The sequence below is a fragment of the Nannospalax galili genome, unplaced genomic scaffold (genome assembly GCF_000622305.1).
Source record: "Nannospalax galili isolate Female #2095 unplaced genomic scaffold, S.galili_v1.0 scaffold9, whole genome shotgun sequence".
Classification (NCBI taxonomy): domain Eukaryota; kingdom Metazoa; phylum Chordata; class Mammalia; order Rodentia; family Spalacidae; genus Nannospalax; species Nannospalax galili.
The window spans coordinates 621507-649049 of NW_008360332.1; positions in this window are offsets into that span (position 1 = coordinate 621507).

The following is a 27543-nucleotide window of genomic DNA, read 5'->3' on the forward strand; positions in this document are numbered from 1 at the left end:
CTTGTCTCCTTGAGGCAGTCTCCTCCTGCCTCAACCTCCCAAATTTGGGATTAGGGAAAGGAAAATCAACCCAATACAATATAAATCTTGTTTAACTTTATGCAGGTGCAGATAGACTCAGCTCCACCTGTTTTAGTAAAGACTGGAGATGAAAAGCAGCAGAGTTCAAGGGCACTGTATCCATGAAAAAATTGAAACTATTGTTGGTTTATATTTATTTCTAATTTGAGTGTTGCTTTTATTGAGGTGCTTGCAAATGGGATATACTCTGGATCTAAACAGTATGAAGTTGTATTCATAGTAAGCAATTATAAGTTCTACTGTTTATGAAAAGCATTTTAAGGCCCTTGTACAAAAAGTATCTTAATGTCATTTTTATCAATATAGATTTTTATAAAGGTACCTGTTCAGGGCTGGTGGTATAGTTCTGTAGTCCCAGCTATGTAGGAAGTTAGGGCAAGGGAATGGCAAGTTTAAGATCATCAGCTGGGCTAGCGAGTCAATTTAAGGTTAGTGTAAGCAGCTTAGAATGTCTCAAAATAAAATGAAGGACTGAAGACTTGGCCCATATTAACACATCTTTATCTGAATTTTTCATAGTTTACATCCTGCATAGGGGAAACAGAGTAACTTAAAAGGTGAACATCTGTTGCCCTGTTCTGCTCTGTGGCTCAGCGGCCGGAGGTTGCACAGCACTTCTGTGCCCTGCCCACAGTCTCCATTAGCATTTGTCCCCACCTAGTGGGCCTGCCATCTTACCCCAGGTAGGTAAATGCCCCCTCTCACGTCCACACAGGTGAGACACTTGGTCCACGTTTTCCCAGACTGCTACTGTCAAGATGACGCCAATGCTCCTCCGTCCTCAGCTAACTCTCAAGCTCCCTCTCCACAGCTAACTCTCCTGAGCCAATTCTCCTCAGCAGGCCCTGCCCCTCTGAAGAAAAGTACCCCTTGGGACACACAAAGAAAAAGTATACGACTTATGACTTACGACCCGAATGTACAGAAGAATCCATGCCAATAGACAGTACCGTTGCAGACCGACTTTGTGGAGTTTTACGCATGGACTGCATACTTTCATGAACCGTGGTCGGCAGTGAATTTCCCATCCTGAATGCATTCCTTGCAGTCTTGCGTTCTGTTCTGTTTACTGAACTGAATGTGCCGGTTTAGTACTGCCTGGGAAAAAAAAGAGAGATTAACGTCTCCATTCACGTCAATTATTCTCTGCCCAAGATCTGCTTCCGGGTTTCTTGTCCTTCCCTGAATAGAGACCGTGGGAGTAAAGTACTTCAGAACACTACAGACTGCTGTCAGACAGGCCTCTGTAAGAACTTCAACTTACCTAGGATACAGGTTACTCCCTGTTCTGCCTCTCCCTGGTCCCTCCTGATTCTTAATACTGTCCATGTCTACTGTCTTCCAGAGGTTACAGGCCCTTTTGGGTTGGTGACTTGGCTCAGTTGATAAAACTGTGTGCTGAATAAGCCTGACAACCTGAATTTGATCTTCCAAACTCAAGTTGAAAGGTTGGATGTGGTAGCCTACATAGGCAATCCCAGAACTCTTAGAGGCAGAAGGAGATAATGACCTAGAAGCTAAGCAGCCAACCAGCCTGGAGTATAATGTAGCAGAAACAACAGGACAGACCCACCTCAAGCAAGAAGAAGAAAAGAACCAATTTTGAAAGTAGTTCTCTGAGCTCCATGTTTGCTTGGGCTTGCAGCCTGCAATCAGACAGCAGATATAAACCCAATGGTAATAGTAAGTGAAAACAATAAAAGAGGCGCTTTTACCTTCCCTGAGCAGAAGAGGATATGAAGGGTCTTCAGCAGATTTACCTAGGTAAGGTCATTTCAGATCCCGAAGGGATCAAGACAAGCTTGGTGTGCACATCCAAGCTTTCTCTGAAGACCATTCAGTTGGGCTTAGGAAGCATCCTGCACATTCAGAGTTGTGGTGAGGCATGCCTGGATCCACACTCTTGATTTATAAATCTTATAACACAAAATACTGCACACAAGGTCATGAGACAAAAATCCAGCCTGGACATGTGAAACACTTTGTCTTTATTTACTTAAAGAATTCACCTTTCTCTCACAGACAGCTGGAATTTCTATCAGTTCTACTTAACTAAGGTATTGTGTATGGAATTGCCCCACTCGAGTAAGAGACACTATCACTTCACTCTGCAGCCTCCAGTTGTTTCTGTCACAAAAATAGGACCCTTGGCTGCTTTTGCGTCCTATTAACAAGTGTTTGTTAATTTTGATAATCTGCAAAATTTAAAGAACAGCATTTCTGTTTGCGTAAATCACGAGATTTAATTAGAGAAGAGGATTCCAAATGGTGCAAATAAAAGTCTATGCATAATAAAATATTAATTGACTTTAAAAATACAATAGCACTCTAGAATTCTATTACCCTCCAGTGGAAAGTGTTGCAGGCAGCAATGTGCCTGGCCCTGGCTCGATGGGGATGAAGGAAGCCTTGGAAGGCTGTGACCCTGGAAGGCTGGAGGGACAATGGAACAGTGTCTTTGTTGGATCCCTGATAAGATGCTCTAAGTCTTGTTTCTTCTGACAGGTGGAACATTTGCCATGAGCTTAGTGCACCGACTTCTGAACCTTGTGGTTTTTTTTTTTTCTTTTTTACCTTTTTCTGCATATCATTAGAATCCAGATTGCTCTGAATATGTAAATGTCTTGGGTTTTCTAATGGACAACAATTTCTTGGTGTTAAGTTACAGGAGTTATTTTGATCCTGTCCCTTGGAAAAGCACTGTTACCTTGTTGATCATGCTGCATTTGTGACTACTCTGCTCTCTATTAGTAGAACAGAGAGGCAAAGAGCTCAGATCTAAATGGCCCCTTTGATTTCTAGTCGTCCAAGTACCTATTTTCAAATCCAAATTATGGAGATGTTCAGTCTTGAGTGAACACCGTGATGTGTTATTTGTTACCATAATGTACTTTCCAGATCTAGAGTGTAAAATGAGTGCATGCCAGATCTAATGTAATACTTTGTGTTTTGCATAGTGTTTTATAGCTTCAAAAATACTTTACATATATTATTTATTTGATTATAGCAATTATCCCAAGAATTTCCCAGGAGCATGTAATATTCAAAATTAGAAAGAAACTTACAAAGTTTAATGCCGAACCAGTACAATCAGTACTATTCTTGGAAGAAATATGTTTAATTCTAATAAATCAAATAAACATAAATAACAAATTAAAATTATAATATCATTAAATCCCTGTGAGTCTTTACAGGTTTATTCCTCATTTTAAATTTAGACATCATCTACTCATTCATCCATCAATTTATTCACAAAATATAATGATAAAAATATTCACTGACTGAAATTACTATGCTAGTCACAGATTAGGGGCAAAGAGCAAAAGAGCCATTAGCACAAAGTCATGGATCAGTTCATGGGTCATTCAAGGTCAAGCAGGTATTTCAAGATGCAATTTTACTAATATGCAATTAGTATAATATTAGGGAGAGTGAAGATAGCTTTTAGGGTATATATTAAAGGATTAGCAACCATTTAACAACCTATTTAAAAATAATTAATAGCCCTTCATTGGGAATAAATAGCAAATATCCCTTTCATATAAAAATTAAAAGTCTCATTAAACTTAAGAATTGTATCAAATTTGAGTGCTTAGGATATACATTCTTTACATTTTATATTACTAAGAAGAAGAGCTTCAACCACAGGAAAGAAAAATAATTCCTGTACTTCCTGATACTGATACTGTTATCATAATTAGTATGGCAAATGTTTATTTGTACTAACGTTTATTTTTTCAATGATATTCATTTCTCATAGATATCAAAGATGGTACTGTGGACCAAGTAATTATATTTGCTGCTGTTGAGAGTGAATGCAGTTAAATATGTAAATCTGAAATGAAATAAAGTCAAGTAAAGAATAGAGATATCACTGTGTTTGTTTGTGTGTGTGTGTGTGTGTGTGTGTGTGCGTGTGTGTGTGTGTGTATTTCCTCTCTACCTTTTATCCTGAGATAGGGCCTCTCACTGAACTGGAAACTCTCCATTTCATGCAAGCAGGCTAACTATTGAGTTTTTGAGATAGTCCCTTTCTTATTGTGGACCCTGGGAAACAAACTCTGGTTTTCATGTTTGCAGAGTAAATGCTCTTACCACTGACCATCTCCCCATACCTGGAGAAGTGTCACTGTAAAACAAACTTTTACCATGCATTCCTGGAAAACCAGAATTGAGTACCCACACACACATAAATGCTAGCCTCCATTATAGTAGAAATTGGTGCAGGAGAACATAGGACTCGCCTGTCAGAGGACTAGAAATTCCCTTTGACTGAGAAGTCACTATGTACTAGAAGGCACAGGCACAGAATGGCCTTTCACTGGACCATCCTCTCACTCTTGTCTACATCGAGAATGGCATGCACCCCTCTGCTTGAAGAAATATAAGGTTTATAGGTTGGCCACTGATGCCTTTCAGGTAATGCCTTCTCATTTTGGCATGGTCATCTGAGTCTGGGATACAGGGGACACTTTGCTGTCCTCAATGTGTAAGTGATCAAATGATGTAGGTATTATCCCCACCTACTACTAACTAGAAGGTAGAATGCCACATTCAGAGAAGAAACACAAGAAATAAAAGCAGAGGAAGTCCCCTCTGCCCAGAATACGTCCTTCTGTCCTCAAGAAAAAACTGAAAATAAAGATTGCTACTACAGGACCAGCTGAATGGAAGAGAGACATACAATGAATAAGAGCAAACAAATGTTTTCTGAAGGAAAATAAAATCCACAGCAAGTATTTCTTTTTAGACATCCCATGCTTATATCCTAAGAGATGTTTAAGAAGTTAACAAGTTCAGAAAATATGAAAAGAATACTATCTAAAGAATCAAAGGACATGAAAGAGCTGTTATGCAATCAAAAAACTGAAGTTGAAATAAACAAAATTAGAAATAATATTATAATATAATAACATATATAATAACACATATATGTATAATAATTTACAATGTGCCAGACAGTTCTGTGTACTTATTTAATCTATACAATGCTGAGACAGACTCATCAATACCAGGGGAAACCTAAAGTAACAGGGATTAACTAAGTGGTACACATCACCAAGCATATGCATGGACCTACTGAGATACAAGTCCAAGTTATCTACTTTGAAAGACATTGCAGTTAGAAGCTAATCCATATCTCCCCCTCCAAGACATGAATATAAAAATGTATTTTAATAAGCTTCCCAAGGAAAAAGCAAAGGTTCATCTACAAATTACTAAAACCCAGAGAAATACAGGACTTTTTTCCAATCATACCATGCCCGGAAGGGAAAGGACTTAAATTCTAGGACCAATTCATCTGCAATTCAGATTTTCTATCAAATCAAGCAATCAACCACATACAAGAACAGAATCAAGGCCTTTTATAACATTCAAAGACTGAAGAAACTAACCTCTCTTGGGAAGAATTTGGAGGATATAAGGCATTAAAATGAAGAACTAAAGCAAGAAGTATCTGCACTACAATGTTTATTGCAGTGTTTTCAGAACAGTCAACATACTAAGTCAACCCAAATGTCTGTTAGCAGATGAATGGCTAAAACATACACAAACAATGAAATAGTATTCAGATGCATAGCAAGATAAAATCATCTCATCTACAGATAAACCTAGAAGACATTGTATGTAGGTGAAGCAAACCAGGCACTGGAAGATGAGAACCACATGATTCACTGATATGCCAAACCTGAAGTTGATTTAATCAAAATCGAAAACAGAAGACAGGCCACCAGACTCTCAAAGGAGGAGAGTTAACAGAACATGAGCAATCACTTGCAGTGAAACAGAGAGAACAGGTTCGATGGCCCAGGACCGTGGCTATCTATGTTTAACAAAATCATGCTGAGTATATTTCAAAAATCACTAAAAAAGAGGATTTTGAATATTCTCAGTACAAGGAATTGTAATTGTGTGACCTGATGGATTTGGAGCAACACACCATGCTCCAAGCATAAGTGAAATCATGTTTCAATCACTTCATGAAACACAAGGCTCACATGCCTGATGAAATATGCAAGAATAGATGCGAAGACAGAAAAAGAGAAGGAGGTGGTGGAAGGGTGTGGGAGACAGGCTTGAGCCTACGGTGAAAGTCTTATTGACAGCCATACAGCAGGCCCGAGGCAACAGCCCGACCGCTGAAGCTACAATAAATGCCTTGTGACATTTGCTGCCATTGGCAGATCATGAGACTGATGCCTAAAGCTCACCACTCCCTAATCACCACCTTTGGAATTCCAAATTGCAACACTTAGATATTGCAACAGTCAGGGTCACATGGTTTCCAGAAATCCAGGCTCTGTAATCTGAAACCCATTATGCTAATGAGGCATCCTACCCACTATTCTGTGATAGGACATTAAGTCTGTTATGCTAATAGGATGCTAAACCTGTTATGCTAATAAGGTATCCTATTTGCTGTGCTGTGATTGGACCAGTACCCCTATATAAGCTTGTGCCTTCCTGCAATAAAGCAGACCTGTGTCACTGAACCTGGTCTCCTGTGTCTGAATGCAGCTCTGCTGACACAGTCTCCTCACCAGGCCTGGGGTCCGGGACCGAGCAGAAGCAGTGATGACAGGAGGCAGCACAGGGCAAGCAGAAGAGCGGCTTCAGCCCAGGGTGAGTGGAGGAGCAGCCTCGATGCCCGAGAGAATGAAGGAGTGGCACCCATGAGAACGGAGGAGTGGTCAGTCACCACTGGCAGTGGCTGCAGAAGGGGAGTGATCAAATTATGGAGAGGGTGAAGGAAGGAAGGAATGTCAAGCAGGCAAAATGGAGGGAAGAAGGAATTCATGGAAGAGTCCTGAGAAAGCTACCATGCCACTAATGGAGAAGGATAGAGCAGGGCTCTGATGTCACCCTCCAGCCTCTATACACATGCAGATACATGTGCTCTTGCATGCACAAACATGTGTGTGAACATGCATATGCACAGCCCATATGCAAAAATCAAAGCAAAAACAAAGTTACAAAGGAGAAAACATTTTAGCAGCTATCAGGAAAGAGTGTGTTCAAAATATATACCAAAATAAAATCTGTAACTTTGTGTCATTGTGGAAGAACAAGAAAGAGAATCCACACTGGATATTCATGTCAGGAACATTATTTTTAAAGATATTTTATTTATTATTTTTATTGTACGTGTATGAGTGTATTGCCTGCATGTATGCGAGTGCACTCATGTTGTGCAATGTCTCAGAAGTCAGAAGAGGTGTTGGATTCCCCTGGAACTAGAGTTAAGGATGGTTCGTAGCCACCATGTGGGTGCTGGGACTCGAACCCAAGTCCTCTGCAAGAGCTGTCAGTACTCTTAACTGCTGAGCCCTCTCTCCATCCCCGGAACATTAAGAGTGGCTGACTCATCCTGGAATTGGACCACTTGTCCTCACCCTACTCCTTAATCCAGCATTGAACATCACACAGACACACTCATATCAATGTTAATATTTAGTCTTTGGATTTTATAGTCAAATAGGAGTTGAAGCTTATTTAGCTGTAACTGGTATGGTCTCCACGGACTGCATGAGAATTATACTGAAGCTGAGGGAAAGCGGAATGAAAGGAAATAGGGACAGTTCAGGAAGACATCCAAGCTCAAATAAAGTGGAGGATCAAAAGATACTTTTGCAAATCATTGCAACAAGAAATTGAGACTTAGTAACAAATCGGACAATTGCAAATAAAACTGGTTGGTGATAAAAGAGGAAAGGATAAATCTTTATGAATCGTGAGATCTAGTCAATATATCCTTGTCAGTGCACTTACAGAGGTAACCACTCTACGATCAAGCAAATGGCACTAAAAATATAGGGAATCATCTTGACCAGAAATTTTGCCATATATGTCTACACCCTGGTCAGTAGTGCACGTGTTATTCAGATAGCATAAAATTTTAAATTGTATAATATTTTGAGATAATTTTAGTTACAATCTTGAAAATTTATAAATTTGAGGAATTTTAAATGTGTTAATTTATGATTAATATTAAAATAGGTCAGGAAGAAATATTGTTCATCTATGAAACAAATGTATCCTGCGATTGGGCATAGCGTAGACAATGCTAGAAGATATGAGTCTGATTTTGAAAGACAAGTTCTGCATGGTTTCACTTACTTGTGGAATTCAGAATCACGGAACTTACAGAGGCAGAGAACAGAATGGGGATTTCTAGGTGATGGAGATGGGGAAAGGCTGCAACTGTGAACAAGATCTGGGATCTAATGTACAATATAGTAACTGGTCATAGTAACTACATGCATCATATGTGCACGTGTGTATGCGTGTATCACTTAAATGATAGAGATCTGTGACTAGAGTAGATTTCAAGTATTCTCAAAATAAACCACTCACACATACACACACATACATAACTATTTGAAACCATAGATGCAGCCTTCATTATTTTAATTTTGGTGGTCATTTTACGATGTCTATAAAATCACATTGTGTACCTTGTAAAAGACATTTTGTCAACTATAGCGCAATAAAGTTGGAAAAACCAGATCAGAAAGTATACTTTCATCAGTATAATGAAAGATCATAATGTTTTCAAGGTGGGCTGTTAGACTGTGTTGAAAAATTTTGAAGTTTGACCATTAATAAGACATAAATGATTTGGGTTGCATGTTAATAGCATTATGATATTTGAATAATCAAGATATTCATCATGTAGAGTAGAATAATAAAGGTCAAGTTTTATCTTCTAAACAATAGCTAGATATAGTGGAAATATTTTACAAGTGAAAGCATTGACCTCTTCGGTTCTGACTGCTGGCATAGCATACAGGGAATGGATGAACAAATAGTGCAAAGAATTAGAGCACGTGGGCTGCTACTGGCTGCAAGCATGCTTCGGTTTCCTCATCCAAGTGAAAAGGGAAGAGAGGAACTCATAAAGGAAGATGAAAAAACCCAAGAGATGGCATCTAGTAGGACAGAAAAGAGAGGGAAGAAAAAACTGAGAAAAGAAAAAGGGGGAGGGGAGGGGCACGAAGGGACAATAAGAAGGGACAAGGACAGAGGGGAGAAGGAGAGAGGATGGAGGAATCTGACTCTAAGTTTCTATGCCATTGAATTAGAAAGTTAGCTCACTTGGAACAGTAGGATAGGTGAGTAGTTGCAGAAATAGATGGGGTGTTTCCTAGGAATGTGTATGTTTTAGTTAGGGAATTTCAGGGAACAGAGAGCACGAAAGCTCCTTATGAATCAAGTGTCAGGATCAAATCCAGTTACTGATTACCCATCAGAGAAAAAAGCAGAGAAGACTTGAATGCACATCTAAGTTATTAGCGCATCAAACACCATCAAGTAATACTCAAAGGCTTCTGGAGCATTGTTAGTATTCGGCAACACATAGCGTATAAGCCCTGACTTAGTGAAGTTTAACTTCTCCAGAAAGATAAAGCACACTGTTTACAAGTCTTTGTGTACAAAATAATCAAATACACATATGTCACATATGTTGCAGGAAAAAGTAAGTCTCCCTCTGCTTCAGAATAAAGACTTCTTTTCTACTCTGCTGAGAAGAGTTTCCAGAGTTTTAACAAAAACTGGGGAAAACTAAGTAAGTTCTGTGGTGACACAAATGACGTTAGCGAGACAGAGATAATGAAGACTCATTCTGCTGTCAGCTTTCTTTGGAGGTGACCGACGATCCACATTGAGGCTTCAGAGTCTCTGGAACTGCAGGCCTCCCCGAGGGTTTTCTCTGTCTGGTTCTCTGTGTCTCTTTAAGTCTATTTGGAGCCTCCAGATACCAGGGATGGAAAGGCAACAGCTCTGACCTATTTCAGTAAAAGCTGGGCCACTGCTCATTTGGGACAGGAAACTAGAAAATTGTCACTCTACACATTTTTAGTTATATGGCATACAGCTTCCAAATTGGCCATTGACATCTGGCCTCCCTTTCAATTTGTATTTCATTTGTATTTCAAAGCTCTGAAGGTCTTTGGTTACAGTTTGATATAATTTTGATGCACCATTAACTTAGACGTGTATTCAAGCCTACTTGATAAAAGTAGCTAGTGCTGTTATTGTGTTCCAATCATTTCCCCTGGAGCTTCCTACTCCTCAGGTAAGGTATGCTTTCAAGTTACATCAGACAAACAGTTTCAGCATATTTCTACTATGTTCAGTGAAGGAAGTCAGCCTGACGAACAACCAAACGAACTGACCACCTGCCCACCCTTCCTCCCACTCCAAGAGGGAGATACATTTATCTCAGAACACATGACCTCTAGCCTAGACATCTGGAACTTTATCAACCCAGAGTAGAAGGCATCTGCAGAGCTAGTCATACCAAACACATTGCAGAAGATACCTGGGTCCCCTGTCAGAACTCCCCATTTCTCCTTCCCAGATTCTAGGAAACCACCCAAGAAGGCAAGATCACTTTCTGGGATTTTTCTGGGCCCACATTATTCCAGACTTCCCTCAACTCCAATGCACAGCTTCCCTTCCTGAGGGAAGGTTGCTTGCCCTTCAGAGCTAATAAAAGCTATCTGCATCTGCTGAGGCCGGATTCAGTTTCTACTTCTTTATATGTATATCCTTTTCATCCAGAATTCTAACAGTCAGGATCCCTAGTTCTCCAGTCTCCAATATCAGGTTTCAGCTCTACTGGCTGCATGACTGATTTTTGTAGTACTAGCCATACTGACTTTAGGTAACATTTTCTGTAATCACTTAGACTACATTGGAGATAGTCTCCCTTCCATTTGGCAGTGAGATGTATATCTCATGTGTCCTGGGGGCTATGTCCGAGTACAGTCTGTCCTTTTTACTACATTTTAATACACATGATCATTCCTAATCATTAAGAGGTTTGGAAATAAAGTTTAGTTATGTGCTGGGCAGAAGGAAATCTGATTTAATGATCTAACTACAAAACCAGTGTGAATGAAAATAGCTCTGTGACAAATTAATAATATCTGCCACAGAAGAAAGGTTTGCACAAAAGTGTTTGTGTCATGTATCTGTCTTTGTGGTCACCTACAATGCAATCAGAGTTAAAAGTTACATAGTGCTCTAAAAGAACATAAATGATCTTTGTCTTCAAATGCATAAGTTTCTTCCAATGGATCCACATCCATTTCTTCTCACAAATCCCCATTAACAGTGCTTTCAAAATAATGTCTAGAATGAAAACTTAGGAATTAAAGTGGGCACCAGAATCTCTTTGCTATAAACCCTGGATGCAGAGCATCCCTCAGCTTCAAATTCTTTCTGTTCTGTAATTCCAGTGCCAGAGTATTTCAGAGGCAATATAATCTTCAGTTCATTTCAAATTTCTAACCTTCCCTAGGGCTCCCATCTCTCTACAGGGCGAGAGTAACTAGGAGCTTTGGTCTGACACCGTCAACTCGGTTAAAGTTCACGGAGGGAGAAATTGCCCATGTAGAAACCACACTTCCAATACTAGTCGCTGAACATAAAATAACTCGGGCCTCCAGGGTTAATGGTAACATTAGAATCACTTGAGGCTCAGGTAAGGAAATTGTAATTAAAAAGGAAATAGAGTTTGAGCTATAGCTGAACTTTATTTTATAAAAGTACAGTGCAGCATTTCCCTCTTAACCTTGCAGCCAAGTCTCTGAACATGCTGGGTTTTTTGATACCAGAAAACGCCACGATGAGGCAAGGAGGAAGGAAACGGAGGGGAAGTTGAAGAGCACAGGAGGGCCCTGCACTGAATTTTATAGAATAGTTAAGGTTTGCTTGTCTCTTACTTTAATTTCTGCACTTTGTTTCATCTTAGCCTAACGTTCCTCCCCTGGATTCCTTGGGCAAGATGTTTTTGGCCTTAGTGTTCTTCACAGTAGACCTGTCATCCTTCCCCTAACCATTGTGGGACTATGCCCCACTTCTAAATTTAAGAGTTTAGCTACTTAGGTAACAGATCGCTCTTATTTTTTTATTCTTTCAGTGACTAACGTTACACGGACTAGTCGCAGTGTTTCCTCATTTCTTCTCTGTGACAGAGTGGAATAAACACACGGCCATATGATAAAGGTCAGCTTTGAATCGCAGCTGCCTGCTGTGCATCAGAGAAGACCACAGTGCCTCTCAAACCTTTCTTGACTACTAATATAATTTAAAATCCAATTAAAACCCTCACCCACCCCTTTAAACCCAGAAAGGCTTAGGGACCCTGCCTCTTCAGAAGCAGTCTGCTGAAGTCCCCTTCCCCTTCCCACTTCCAATCAGTACTCGCACTTGGCAGTTGTTTATTTCTAGGTTTAAATTGAAAAGACCTCGAAGTCATTTTGGAAATGAAAACCCAGGAGCGCAGACCTCTCAGTTCTCCCTTACCCACCAGAGTCTTTGTGTAATAATTCACAACATGGCTAGAAAAATTCCTCCCTCAATGTGCCCACTAGCTTGGAATCCTAAGTCTGGTGATGGCCTGTTTGTTCCCCGACTCATGTTCACGTGGTTTAAATGGAGTAGAGCCCAGGGGAAATTGATTTCCCATGTTGCTTATCGTCCGTGTTCCACCGATCTCATAGCTATGCTGAGCGCCTTGCAAGGTGACAGTTTTAATAAACACCATGCACTTCTGTCTCAGGTGCACGCAACAGGGAAAGAGGGGGCCCTTCAGTGCATCTGAGGATTAGTTCCTGTGACAGAAAGACTGAGGGCACTTGGGATCTCACACCTGCCACAGGTGTTCAGGTGATGTGCCTCTCGCCTGAGAACTCAATTGTGCGTGGCAATGGTTTGCATTTCGCTCATTGAATTGCTGTCCCTCTTGATACTTCAGTTCTGCCAAGCACTCACTGGTCCAGAACCATTCATTCTTTGTGTTTGTGCACACGGTGTTAAGGGATTAAAAGACAGGAGGAATATTTATCCTTCAGGAAGTGAAGTCCTAGAAGAGTACCCTGCACCGAGCACTTTATGACTGTGGATGGGGGTTTCCTCACACTCAAATGGTGTGGGAGCTGGAGAATCACAAATGTGGCTCAAACCTTTGACTCTAAATCTAGCACAGCATCTGTCCTCCCCATGCTATTATTTGGTGGCTAATATATAGAGCAATCTTCTTTGCAGAAAACTTACATGTCAGGAAATTTTGCAAAGCACTGGAAGGAGTTTCAAGTCCTTTCAGGAAGTCCACAGGGTTCAGTGAAAATAGAATCTAATCAACCTGTAAAAATTGAAATCCCACATCTATTGCATGACTTGATTTGATTTGAGGTATCTTCATTTTGATCCCCAAGCAATAAATTGGATTGATTCTCTTTCCAGAAACATCATCTGCATTTGTGTCTGCTTCTATCAGCCCCCTTCTCCTCACTCTTTGCTGTCTTCCTCAAAATGTGTACCTCTAAAATCCTTCTAATTGCTCACTGTCTAGGTACAAACCTTTGTGAATGTGATATTTTCCCAGTAAATAGAGAAGAAAATGCTGATCTCAAATGTGTGATTTGGGTCTGAATATCCGTTCTTTTAGAATCCTTTTTTTTCTTCATATTTACCACTTCAACCATTAACCACTACTAAATCAGTCAACTTTGGATCAGCACAGTTTCCAAATTCTATGTGGAGTCTGGGCAAGGTTCTCCTGTGTTCCAAATACTCCAGCAAAACAGAGAAATTTATTTGTACGTACCATTGTCACATTCACCGTCTTTAAACATGGAAAGGTTGTAAATGCAGGCATCACTTTAAAAAAGTCATAAACATTATTTTATTTTAGCTTAAGAATGAGACAGAGCCTTGGTGGGCCCAGTGGATGAACCCACAGTGAAGGACATTTGGGGGCACAATTCAGACTCTAAAGGCTATATTATACACACACACACGTACACATACACACACATATCATATATATAAAACACATGTAAATAAGTAATATATAATGATATATATATATAACATATGCCAGTGCAATGTTTGCACATATTATAGTCATTCAATTTTGCATAATTTGCAAAATATAATTTTGCTGTTCTCATCAGCCTGTGTCATTACTTCATCTTACTCTGCTATGAAAAAAAAATATACATATAGGCTAGAGAGATGGCTCAGCCGTTGAGAACACTCGTTGTTCTTGTAGAACATGGTAGCTAACAATTGTCTGGAACTCCAGTTCCAGGGGATCTGATGGCCTCTTCTGTCCTCCATGGGCACTGCACAACACAGGTACACTTACTTACATGCAGGCAATACACTTATACACATAAAATAAAAATAATAAATAAAATATTTTAAAAAGAAAAGTATATATTTACTACAACATAATACATTAAATTACTTAATATACTAATACAAATACTTCTAAATTCTGAAGAACCAGAAGGCTATGCATAATGTGTAAGCTCTGTCAAGAATATTTGACTACAACCTAGAGCTCAGTGGAACTTTATTGCATGGAATCCAGCCTTTGTTAACTATTGTAAGAGAACTGTGTGAGGATTCCAAGGGAATATGGTTTGTTGTCACTTTCTGGAAACAATATGCAAAGCAAGGGTGTCTTCTACCACTATAGCTTTACTTAGGAATCGGGGAGCATCAGGAAAATGCCCTCAGTCCTCCTGTTCCTACTTTCCTAGTCAGCTCCCACCTGGGTGCCAAGAATGCTCCCTGTGTGCTGAGCTGCGCAACGTCCAAGTACTAGGAAGACCACAGCCCAAGGAGGGAAGCTACATTTGGGTTTGACCTTCTCACTTAGCAATATAGAGGGAGAGGAAAAGAAGAAGTTTCCAAACTGGAAGCATTTCTGGAGGAGAAACAATGTTGAAGACAACAGATTGGGCTTGCTTGGCCTCTGCTTCCATCTACCTTGAAATATTAACTTTGCTTCTATTCATTCTTCTTCTTCTTCTTCCTCTTTTTTTTGGTCTGTTTTGAGACAGGGTCTCCCTGTAGCCCCAGCTGTCGTAGAACTCACTATGTAGACCAGGCTGGCCTTGAACTCACAGAGATCCGCCTGCCTCTGCCTCCTGAGTGCTGGGATTAAAGGTGTGTGCCACCATGGCCGGCCTCATTCCTCTTATTAAAAAAAATATTTTATTTATTATTTTTATTTTATGTGTATGAGTGTGTTGCCTGCAGGTATGTGAGTGCACCTGTGTTGTGCAATGGTGCAGAGATCAGAAGAGGGCTTCGGATTCCCCTGGAACTGGACTTAAGGACAGTTCATAGTCTCCGTGTATGTGCTGGAAATTGAACCTGGGTCCTCTGCAAGAGCAGTCAGCGCTCTTAACCGCTGAGCCATCTCTCCAGCCCCTTATTCCTCTTTTTTAACTTTCTTTGTTCTCACGGCCAGTAGTTGCAAGTCCTTCAAAGAAGTAGTAAGATTTGCTTATACATGAGGCAGTGTGTGTGGGTGTAATGGTGTATGTGTTTGGTATTGCCTTCATAGAGGCATCTCATTTTGCACAATTCTGGAAGGCTATATTTTTTAACACTTTCCCAGTTCACACTTGTATTTGTGCCCACTGATTCCAGCATACTACCTGTCTCCTACAATTTGAGGAGACATAAGAACCAACTTCCATATTGCTCAACTTTACCTTAATTACAACAGATTGCACGGGAGACACCATTTTCTACTGATTCTCTTTTCTCTTGGTCCTCTTTCTCATCCAAAAGCAAATATTCTCTTAAATGCTGTAAACCATCTGTAGTCTACAAAACACCTTTAAGCTATTGTTTTAATTTTCCCATTTATTTCCTCCTGATTTCAACATATATCCTGCCAGAATCAATCTTTGGTGGATACTAAAGTATTCATATTGAACATTTGATCCAGAAGATTCACAGATAACATCTGTGAGAGTAGCATAATTTTTAATATTTATGGAGAGTTCATTTCTGGACTGTAATCATCTGATGAGTTCAGTTACTCCCTGTACTATATCATGTGAGTCCTTGAAGAAGAGTCCATCAAGAGAGAGGTCTGAGAATGGAGTTTAAAGTCTTTCTTAATTGGGCTTTCAGCTGTATGGGAGAATACTACTTGTAGAGATTTCAGCACTCTGCAAGTTATCCATGGAAAGGAGTAGATTTCAGTTATTTTCAAACTATGACATGCCAAGTGCATAATTGGGGGGGGGTCTTCCATCTTAGGAAAGTCTGAACACGAAATTGTAACTATTTCTAGCAATAAAGTAATTGGCCTTCTTACTATTTTACAATAATGCTTGGTTCATAGAGATAACTGAGGAAACAGATCAGTATATCCTTCGTGTTTACCCTGTTTGTAAAACATTAGCTCCTATAAACAGCCACTTCTTCATGCTTCCTATGAATGTATCATGGACAGGAAACTGGACTGAGCTGTTCCTTTGGTTTAGCTTTTTTTCTTAAAAACAAAAACAAAAACTATTTTAATAGGTTCATTAGCCCTTGGTCCAGGAAAGTACGTTAAGGTCAGATAAGGTAAGCTGATTGGTGCAGAAATCTGCCATAATAATTCACATTGTTAACATAAATTAGTAATTAAATTATGGATAAGATTTAGTATTCAGCACCTGAAAGTGTTTTGAGGTCATATGACTTCACTCTCCAATAAACTCGACCTTGAATTCATTTTTAAAAGCTCAGCTGGGAAAGATCCTTGCATTGCTTAGTGGAAGAGTCCACAAAGTCAGGTTTGATACACACCAACACTAAAGAGATAAAAAGATGGAATCTTCACCTGACAATGTAACCCTAATTTGAGGCAGATTCAGCACTAAAGCTGGGGATAGTATAGTACGCAGAGGAGGAGGTAAGCTTGAAAAAATGGCCCAAATGGGTAGAAACTAACGAGCACTGACTAGCCCACTTTACATACTTCCATTAAGAGTCTTTGCATTCTCCACAGTCCTCTGATCTTTCCCTTGGACCCCTTTTTCCCACCTAGTCTCCTGTGACTACACTGTTAGATACAATAAGACAGCTCCCTCCTCCCTCCTCCAGTGACTATTCAGTCAGTGGCTCCTCAGGATGGTCCAGAACCTTTAGGGTGCTTCTGTAAGAAGGGGTGTGGCTTCATGGGCTCCTCCCTCACTGATGGGGGTGTGGTGTGGCCTCATGGTCTCAACCTTTATCAGCTTTCACTTGTCTGCTTTTCTATATTTCTTGCTTCACAATTTACATTTACTTCCTGAAATCAGTATTGAAAATGATTGATTCTCAAGCTGTTGGAGCTGATGACTTTTTGGAAACAGTTGTAAGAGGAAGTAGGAGATGGCCATCCTGCCATGGTTTTGTTTCATGCTGGTTTAAGCTCCCTAACTGTATAAATTTGAAATATTATTAAGTTATGAGCATGATATTACAAATTTCCAGTGCATATATCACTTTTTACTGTACAGAAAAATCAGTTTATTTCTTGTTGAATTAGAAGGTAATGATCCTGATGAAAGTATTAATGATTCGTAGATAGAATTCCCCAGCAGAGAACTGCTCTGCTGTCAAGAAAATTCCCTAAAAGAATAAATTCAATAAGCAAATAAGCATCTTACCTCATGGGACTTTTTGTTTTTCCCAACACCAAAGTGAGAAATCATTTAAGAGTTTATCATTCACAAACTTGCTATAAACAAGAAAGAACAAAAATATATCTGAGGAACAGTGAAATCATCTTCAGAATGAAAATCTGCAAGCTGAGAATAACAGAGAAAACTTGTGTGAGGGGCCCAGGCACAGGCAGGTGCTCTGCTGTGGATAATGCCCACTCAAGGCCCACTCCATTATTGATGGTTAATAACCATCATAGGATTAACTAATTCATTAGCTAGTTGAATACTCATTTAAAAGGAGGGTGCTACTTTCATGTGTGTTTGTGTGTGTACATATGTGTGCACATGTACATACAGGTACGTGTGTATACATGTGGTGCCCAAATTTGGATGTCTTACTCTATTGTTCTCCATATGATTTTTGGAGACAAGTTCTTTAACAGAACCACGGCTCATTGATTGGCTGGAATGGCTGGCCAGCAAACCCTGAGAGTCACCTTTGTCTACCAACCAAGCTCTGGTGTGATAGACGTATGCTATCACCTTGTATGTGGTTGCTCAGGAACCAAAGTCTGGCCCTCATGCTTGTGTGGCAAGCATGTTCAGGATGAGACATCTCCCTGACTCCATTTTTCTGAATAATCTGTAACTGTAAAATAAAATGATTAAAACATGAGAAGAGAAATAATCTGGTATCAATATTCCTGGTGAGTCAAACAAACCCAGAGAAGGTGCCAAGACTCTTTCTCCACTGGTTGAAAAAGACAATATCCAGAGGTCAATGCTATTGTGTGGGCAAGCTCCGAAATCTGTGTAATGAAAATGAAGCCTTGAATATCACACAAGATGAATGTTTGGCTATCCTCCTTCATGCCTATGAGGATGGCTTAATGATTATTCTGTAGAATTATTTCTATATTTTCAAATAGCATATGATAAGCTATCAGTTACATTTATAATGGAAACTTTCAGAGGTAAAATGCTAAATTTAATTTGGCTGGAGTCAAGCCTCAATGTTACTCTCAAACAAAACTCTAGCATCTCTCAAGGCATGCTGAGAACAATTATCCACAGAGTGCTTCATTATAAACTTCTGCTAACCTGTGTCATTGAGGTATGAATGAGTTTACATTAAAAAAAAAAAAACAACTCAGGTGTAGTGGGATTATTTCCCTTCCATTTTGAGCTTTTCAAAATTCTAACTCTACAACTTTGAAAAATACCATCTCCATTTCTTCACTTATTCAACTTTTATACAGTAAGCATAATTTAGTTTTTATTGGTGATTCTTTTTAGGCCTCTATTACCTGCCTTTCTCTTTGCCTTGATAAAGACCCTGACAAAATTATTTTAAGAAAGGAAGGGCTTTTCTGTAGGTTAAGATGCAGCTGGTCCCATAGCATCTTCAGTTAGGAAGCACATAGCCTGGTACCACAGTCCTTGAACTGTGTCCCCAACCTTCAGGTTGGGTCTTTCTTCCTCAGTTCAACCTCTCTGGAAACACCCTCACAGACATGCTGAGAGGTATGTCTCCTAGGTCATCCTAAATTCCATCAGCTTGACAATCAAGATGAACTATCACAGGGGTACATGTGATGGTCATAGAATATGCATATGGCCTAGATGTGAGGATCTTTCCGTTTTCCAGCATGCAGTAACCCTCACAACATGACTCAGCTATCCTCCCAAGTGTGTCATTTGGCCACTTGGTCTCAGCCTGTGATGCTTTTCTACATGCATGTAAATGTTTCCATGTATGACAGAAGCACAGGCACACTCAAAGGATGTATATGGCCGCTGGACTTTGTCTTTGCACATTTCCCTGTGGAGAGGGAAGCATCAGGTTTTGTGCCTATGGCTTTGCCTTTGTGGAGTTATCGTACTTTCATTATCTTAGTCTTCCTTTATTATTTCTATTTTATGTGTATGAGTGTTTGGCCTGCATGTGTGTAAGCGCACCTGTGCCTTGCAGTGCTTACTGAGGTCAAAGGGGATGTTGGATTCCCTTGGAACTGGAGTGATGGACAGTTGTTAGTTACCGTGCGGGTGCTGGGATTGAACCCAGGTTCTCTGCAAGAAGAGACATTGGTCTTAACTGCTGAAGCATCTCTCTGGCCTGTTTTCCTTCACTTTGTAAGAAATATCCAAATAAGCTTCTGATAACTGTCTTTAGAACCTGTTGATATTTCTGGTTTTGCTGAAAATCATGGTCAATTACATTTTGCATATACATGGAGGCTTGGTCTGATTGGTTTTTACTGTGACTATTAAGGCTTAGGAAATACAGAATTACCAGCTGAGCTTTTTTTTTTTAACTTTTACAAAAACTTTATTGAGAATTTCATACATGCATATAAGATGTTTTGATCAAATCTATGCCCACTCCCTCCCCTCCAACATTCTCCCCTAAATTTGGGTAACCCTAAAATATTCTAAGGATTAGATACAAGCTCTGAAATACTTTTGACACTGACTTTTTTTTTGCCTTTGGAACAGTTTGTTGCTAACAGGCCTAAGGACACTTTGACTTTTAGCCCAGAAACTGGCTACATTTCTTTGGCATCTTTTTACCGTAACTGCCTAGCCAATTCTACCTCCTTATCACGCCATCCTCTGAAGGGGTTACCCAAATTGCCAATAGGAATAAGGAGCAGACCGCTAGGGCTTCTTCCACACTGAACAGGGACGCAGGGTGAGGCAATTGGAGGACCCCTTCAGTGGGTCTAGCTAAAAGACTCCCAAAGTGCCTAACTCTTGTCTCTAAGGGTAAAGAAAGTCCTTGACTGGTGAATAGGAGATGAGAAGGAGAAGTAAAGGCAAGAGTAATTAGCATTACAAGTTCTAGACAGAGAACTAGAAAAAAGTCAGCACAGGGCAATTGTCAAATGTTCATATGAGAGTCCATTGGAATTTCTTGACAAGGGCTTCCAAAAGCATCCCTCTATTGGGTTCTTCCTCAAACACCCCAGTCAAAAGACAGAGACTAGGTGAATGGATTAAGAAACGAAACTGATCTCTTTGCTGTCTGCAAGAAACCCATCTTACCTTCAAGGACAGGGACTAGCTTAAGGTAAAAGGTTGAAAAAGAAGATACCAAGCAAATGGCACTAAGAAACAAGCAGGGATTGCAATTCTAATATCTGACAAAATAGACTTCAAAGTAAAACTAATCAGAAGAGATAAGGCGGGTCACTTCATTCTGATCAAAGGAACAGTTAGCCAAGAAGATATTACAATCCTCAACATATATGCACCAAATTCTCATACACCCAAATTCATAAAAACAACACTACAGGACTTTAAGACACAGATTAACCCCAACTCAGTAATAGTAGAGGACTTCAGTACCCCCTGTCTCCATTAGACAGGTCAACTGGACAAAGAATAAACAGAGAGACGTCTGAATTAAATGATAGCATACATCAAATTGACCTAAGAGACATCTTTGGATTATTCCACCCAAACACCAAAGAATACACTTTCTACTCAGCACCTTATGGAACTTTTTTAAAGACTGACCACATACTGGGCCACAAAACAAATACAAAAATATTGAAATAATTCCATGCATTCTATCACACAACAAAGCAATGAAGCTCAAAATCAACCCTGGACGAAGCCCTAGTCACTACATGACTTTTCAAACACAGAAATCTATTGATAATTGTTCTTTGTTCGTTTGCTTGTGTGAGGGTATATGTTGTACATGCATGTGGATATGCATGTTCACAAGTGTGTGTGTTTGTGTGTGTGTGTGTGTGCTGGTACACCTGTGTGCATGCCTGTATACACTGATGTTTAGTATCTCCTTCCACACCTCTGCTCTCTTCATTAAGGCAGTACCCCACTGAAGCCAGAGCTCTCCAATTCTGACTAGTCTAGGCTGTCATTTGTCCCCAAAGTTTCCCATCTCCGATTCCTGAGTGCTGGAATCACAGGGTGCTACCATCCCTGTCCTGCTTTTACATTGGTCCCAGGACTCCATGATTGCAAGGCAAATGTTTCGGCCATTGAGTCACCTCCTTACACCTGAAAATGGGTGTTTGTTATCACAATATCATGACAGAGTAGAAGAAAGAGAAATATTCTAGGTACCCACGCCTGAGATAGCAAAAGCAGGAACTAAGAGATGCTGTGAGACAACCTGAGAGTGCATATTTATTTTTAGGAGGAAACATCCCCACGGCTTTTAGTATTAAAGAAGTGCATCAGTATGTGTTGTAAAACACCCCGCCTTCACTGGGGCGTGTGTTCTGAAGGTGCCTCCTATGGGCTGGGATTTGTGATGAACTTTCTTCTATTCACTTTCTTCTTCCAATTTGTGTTAACAATTCTGCCACAGCTTGCTTAAAGTCTTTGGTAATTCCTTTCTTCTTTAAAAAAATTATTTTACTGGTATTTCCTGACTTGTTTCTTGAGCTGTACTTTTCTGAATCTTCGGCTATTTCATTAGTCAATATATCTTGTTTGATAGACAAACTGATGACAATATTTCTGATGTAATGCCTTTTGGTTAAGTAAATGGGATTTTTTTTAAAAATAATGGCCTATAGTAATTAGATCTGGTCTCAGGGTAAATAAAGAAAAAGGCTCTTTTTAGTTTTAACTTAAGTTCTTCAATTAAAGAAAAGATATCTCTGATATGGGTTAGATATTACATTTCACGCAATGAAATAGTTATAGGCATAAGTATTCTCTGTATGTAAATTAATATTTGTATGAAGAAATTTCCTATATGCATTTAGTAAGTCTCTATGATTTTATGTCCCAGCATGTTTCAGTGCTTTGATTTCTCAAGAGCTCCTTTCAAAATTTCCATATTATAAAGATCTGAAAACAGCTGTGGTTGTGCAGTCTGACCCCAACAAACAAGAGGAAATGGAAAGGGCCACTCATAGACACATTCAGAACATCTATTTAATCATTGACAAGGAAACATACAATTAACTTTAAAGGGAAGCAGCAACATAACAGTGCACTTTGAAGGACAAAGCCCTCATGACATCTGTCCTCAAGCTGAATGCAAAGTTAAACACCCACATATATACAAAAATAACTATCTATAAAATGCCATCTGTGGTGGTGAATGTTCAGGGGTGGAGGGGTATGCCATAATGTAAGGTAAGCCAACATGTGGTAGGCATCAGCCGAAGTTGAAGCAGTCAGAAATGAAAGCTTTTTAACCGCAAGTCCTATGGTACAAACAGCAATAACGTTTACCACTACCCAAACAAAGGAAGCATAAAGGAATCTTTCCATAGACACAAAGCAAAATCTGTTCAATCAAATGTATTTATATAAGGCCTGAAAAAGCAAGACTGCTTAAAAGTGCTGTAATTATCACAACTACCATTTTCCTGGGAGTGAGACTATTGTTTTTGTTTTCTTAGGTTATTGTAAAGTACACATTAGTGAATAGAGACTGTCCCCATAGGTAAACACTAATTTCATCTTGTGTACATAAACAGATTTAGCCATTTTAGGAAGTTTGTTTATTACCCAGTTAAATAGGGAGTTTATTGTTCCAATCAGATAGAGTGAAGAGAAGTACTCATCTGATGTTGGAAAGGCACTTTGCAAAGACCATAGACAAATAGAAAGGCTCAATTTATAAGATCCATTTAATATGAGCTTTGGTTAAAAAAAAAAAAAAAAAAAACCACACCCTAGTCCTAATCAGACCAGAAGTGACATGGTTTTCTTGAGGCTTAAATAAAAACTTATTCTTATCTTAAGCTTTAAGATTTTTATTTCTTATATGTAGAAGGGAGAAAATGGTGTTGCGTTAACAGTGGGACTTTATGGTATGGAACACTTGGAAGCAATTCCCTAAATTATTTCTATTTAAAAATGAATGAGCCTCTAGGCAGGCACTATGTTCACGACCTAGAAGGTTAGGAATAAATCCTACAAGTACAGGAGCAGAGGTGGTCAATGACAGGGAGCACTGTTTATGCTTAAAGAACCTGAAAAGACTTAGTAGAAGGGAATGACAACTGTAGATGGAGTTTTCTCTTCTAAAAATACTCTAAGCAGTCATAGAACAACAAGTCACTCTAAACAATGAGGCTTGAGACATAACAGAATTGCAGTGTTGTGCTAAAGTTAAGACAAACTCGGATAAAAGAGCTGACACTGGAAATAAAAACAGGATTCTCACATGGTCGTTCCTTTACATGCATTTGAAATTCAGGGGTTTGCTCCGGTGGGCAAGAAGATTAACAATTGGAACGCAAACTGAGTTGGAATAATAAAAACTATCAAAACTCTCATTCTGGTAATCAAAGCCCTAGTCACGGAGGACAGCCCTGCTTGAAGCCCATTAACACATCATAATAACAACCACCTGATGTAATGAAAACAAATGAATTCCAAAGAAACAAAATGTAAGAGCTGGTTATTACTGTGCCAGCTAATGAGGAGCAGACTTTGCCTGTTGTCCTAGGTTCCAAAGCGAATGTTCAGTCCACGGAGGGCGTTTTACACCAGGAAATATTTCATTCTTGTTTGGAATTTCTCCTTAGAACATGTTATACAACATATCTTCTTGTCTTAAGCCTTCTTGTTTTTTCATTAAGCAGAAATGTCACTCTGTTGCTTATTACTTTATTCCTGATTTCACAGAAAACAAGGATGGGAGAGAGTTGGGTGGGTGAGAAGGAAACTCTCATGATGTTTTTGTTCTCAACTGAAATGCTCCTAAGTGATTGAGGGGAAACAACACTGACAGAGCCTTTCGCTGTTTGTTTGTTTATTTATTTATTTATTTATTTATTTATTTATTTACTTATTTGTTTGCTTGCTTGCATACTTACTTACGTATTGGTACAGGGACTTGCTGTCTAGATCAGGGTGGATACCAATTAAGATCCTCTGGCTGTATCTTCCTGACGGCTGGCTGGGATTACAGGAGTATGCTCCAGCCTCCTCCATCACACTCTCACTCTTGAATCCTTTTCTAGTCAAGCTTCTTGACTATCTATCAGTGCTGTGTGAAATGATGAGCAAAAACTGGAATTGATCTGATCTCCGGAAATCGGGATTCGGAGATTTTTACGTGTGATAAATAAGAGTTCAGGCTTTAATGGCATGATTATTACTAGGATTCAACTGTGTGTCTTTTTATGCATCTCTGCCCTGCTACCTACCCAAGTAGTTGATATCAGTTGAAATGGACAGCTTCAAGGACCCCTAACTCTTTCTCCCTTTCTTCCTTTTGTAAGGATCTAACTTCCTTTAAGCAAGAAGAGTCACTGAGAAGTCATGAAGACAGGACACTTCCCACTTGTTCTGGGTCTCACAGGAAGGCTTCACTTTTTAATCCTAACAGGGCCCCTTCGACTGACCTCCTTAGAATCATGTGGCTCTGGATAGCTCAGCTTAGAGAAGAGACAGATTAGCTTTCGCCTTATTTTTTAATACTTTATTTATTATTTTTATTTTGTGTGTATGAGTGCATTGCCTGCATGTATGTGAGTGCACCTGTGTTGTTCAATGCCGCAGAGGTCAAAAGAGGGCTTTGGATTCCCCTGGAACTGGAGTTAAGGACGGTTCAGAGCCGCTACATGGGTGCTGGGAATAGAACCTGGGACCTCTGCAAGAGCAGTCAGTGCTCCTAACCGCTAAGCCATTTCTCCAGCCCCAGTCACCTTATTTTTTTTAAGTTGACCCAATCCCAAATTAAGGGAGGTGAAACCACTACATCCATTAAAACCCAGATTCTCCCCAGGAGACATTGGATTTCAGTTTCCAGGCCCCCTTTCCACTAGTGGAGAGCCCCATCTTTCTGTATGCATGATTCTTTGTGTCTATGGATGTGATTCATTATTGTTCATTAGAAGTTTGTTGGTTACTTTCTGCTGGTCTGGGATTTTTCCATTTATTTTAATGCTTTAATTGGCTGAAATGAACCCAACAATCCCCTAGAGCATGTGCCACCCACAGAAACACTTCGTCAGCCCAGCCACTGTCCCGTAACACCCTGGAGACGTCGTCTGAATTTTTATTTAGAACTTGTCTTCTTCCCTTGTTCTTGCTGCTTAGTCAGCCATTTCCCCCTAATGGAATTCACTCACACATATGACAAAGGTGATGGTTAGTTTTAATATCAACTTGCTGCAAATTTGAATCACCCAAGTAGGGAGCCTCCATCAGAGGTTACATCTTGATTGATGTGAGAAGACACTCCACAAGTGGGCAGCATCTTCCAGTAGCAGCCCAGACAGATGCAAGGCAGCAGAAGAATTCTTCATCTTTACTTGCTTAACCTTCTCTGTTCCTGCCAAGATGATCTAGTGTGTTGTTGCTGCTGCTGATTCCTTTCCTGTCATCAGAACCAGCATTTCTAGGCTTCCACCACTGACTAAGAACCAGCAGCTCTGCAGGAACCATCCAGGTTTCAGTGCCAGATACAGCTGCTGAGGCACGTGGCTTCTTAAGACTAGTAGATTCTTGGCCTCTCCAATGTGAGGACTCCTGCTGAGCCATCCAGCCTCAAGGGACAAGTGCCACTGTGCTCTCAACCTCTCAGGGGTAAGACAGCTGTGGCGACTATATCAATGTTAGACGATTTGATAAAAAACGTCAGTGAGTTCTTAAAGGGCCAGTGTGTTAGTTTTCACTGTTGCTGCTTCAGCCTGCTGCTCCTACATATTTGGTGTTCTGCTGTCAAGTAACGTGATCGTTCAAAATCTTAAAAGAGAGCACATTAACAATTCATCAGACAGTTCAGACTTCCTTTCAGGAACTTCTTACTGGAGCGATTTAAACCAAGCACAAAGCTAGCTGTTACATGGGAGAACAGGGAAACCTCCTCTTTCCCTCTTTCTTTCCGTGATTGGCCTGGCAGAAAACCACCCCAATTCTCCAGGAATTGAAGTCAATTCAACTTGTATAACTTTGGGGCATCCTATAATATTTACTTTTTGTCTTCTTGAGAAGGTGGCATGATGTACCAAGTTGAGTGAGATAACAAAGAATTCTCTTCTTGGGAGGGCGACTGCTTTGGGTTTTTTTTGCTGTTGGTTGTCCTGTTTCTTACGCCTTTTCTGTGCAGACTCCTTCCTCCTTAGGCCTGTTACAGTAACAGTTGCCTATGGTTGGAAGAATAACGGTGTTGATTTTGAAGATCAATGAGCAAAACTCATTCATCGTTCATATTAGTCTAATTTCTCCAGTCTGTCTTATATCAATAATGTACACGGTATTTTTACCTCTGGGTTGGTTTTCCATGGGCGTGTAATGAATTTCCATGAACTTAGAACTGGAAAATAGCATCCATTTATTTTCTCACCCTTCCTGTAGGTGAGATGAGTCATCGTGTTTTGGCTCCTTCCCATGCTCAGGATATCAGTAGAATGAAATCCAGATGTTAGCCAAGTTGGCAGCTCTCACCCAGACTGGAGTTCCCTTTCTAAGCTAAGTGCTGTTGTAAGTGTTCTTTCCCTTCCTGGCTGTCATCTGGGGGCTGCTGTCAGAATTCTGGCTATGACCTCTTCCCTCTTCAAGGTAGCAGTTGCAAATTGAATCCTTCTCATGTTTTAAATTGTTGGCTTTTGTGACCAGCCCAAGAAAACTCTGCCTAGAAAGGGTTCCTATGATTATGTCAGACTCACATAGATAATCTCCCTATCTTAAGGTCAACTGTGCCATATAACAAAATCTAATCACAGGAGTAAGATCTGTCATATCTGCCATCCCCGGGATGATGCAATGCTTACCTATTGGGAAGGTAGAGGGACCTGAAGGTCAGTGTATAATGCTGGCTGCCTACTGCAGTTTCTATTAAAGTTATTTCATTCTAGTTCTTGAATTACCATGAAACTTTGTAAGAAGTGTAGGTTTTCATTATTAAGGGACCACTTTTTGTCTCCAGTTGTTTCTTCCTTCCTTTATTTCAATTGTGTGTTTATGTGTTTCCTTTTTTGGATGATAGAAAATAAAGGTTAAAAAATTGGACATATATACAGAATATTCACATACACATGTATACATTGCTTACTTG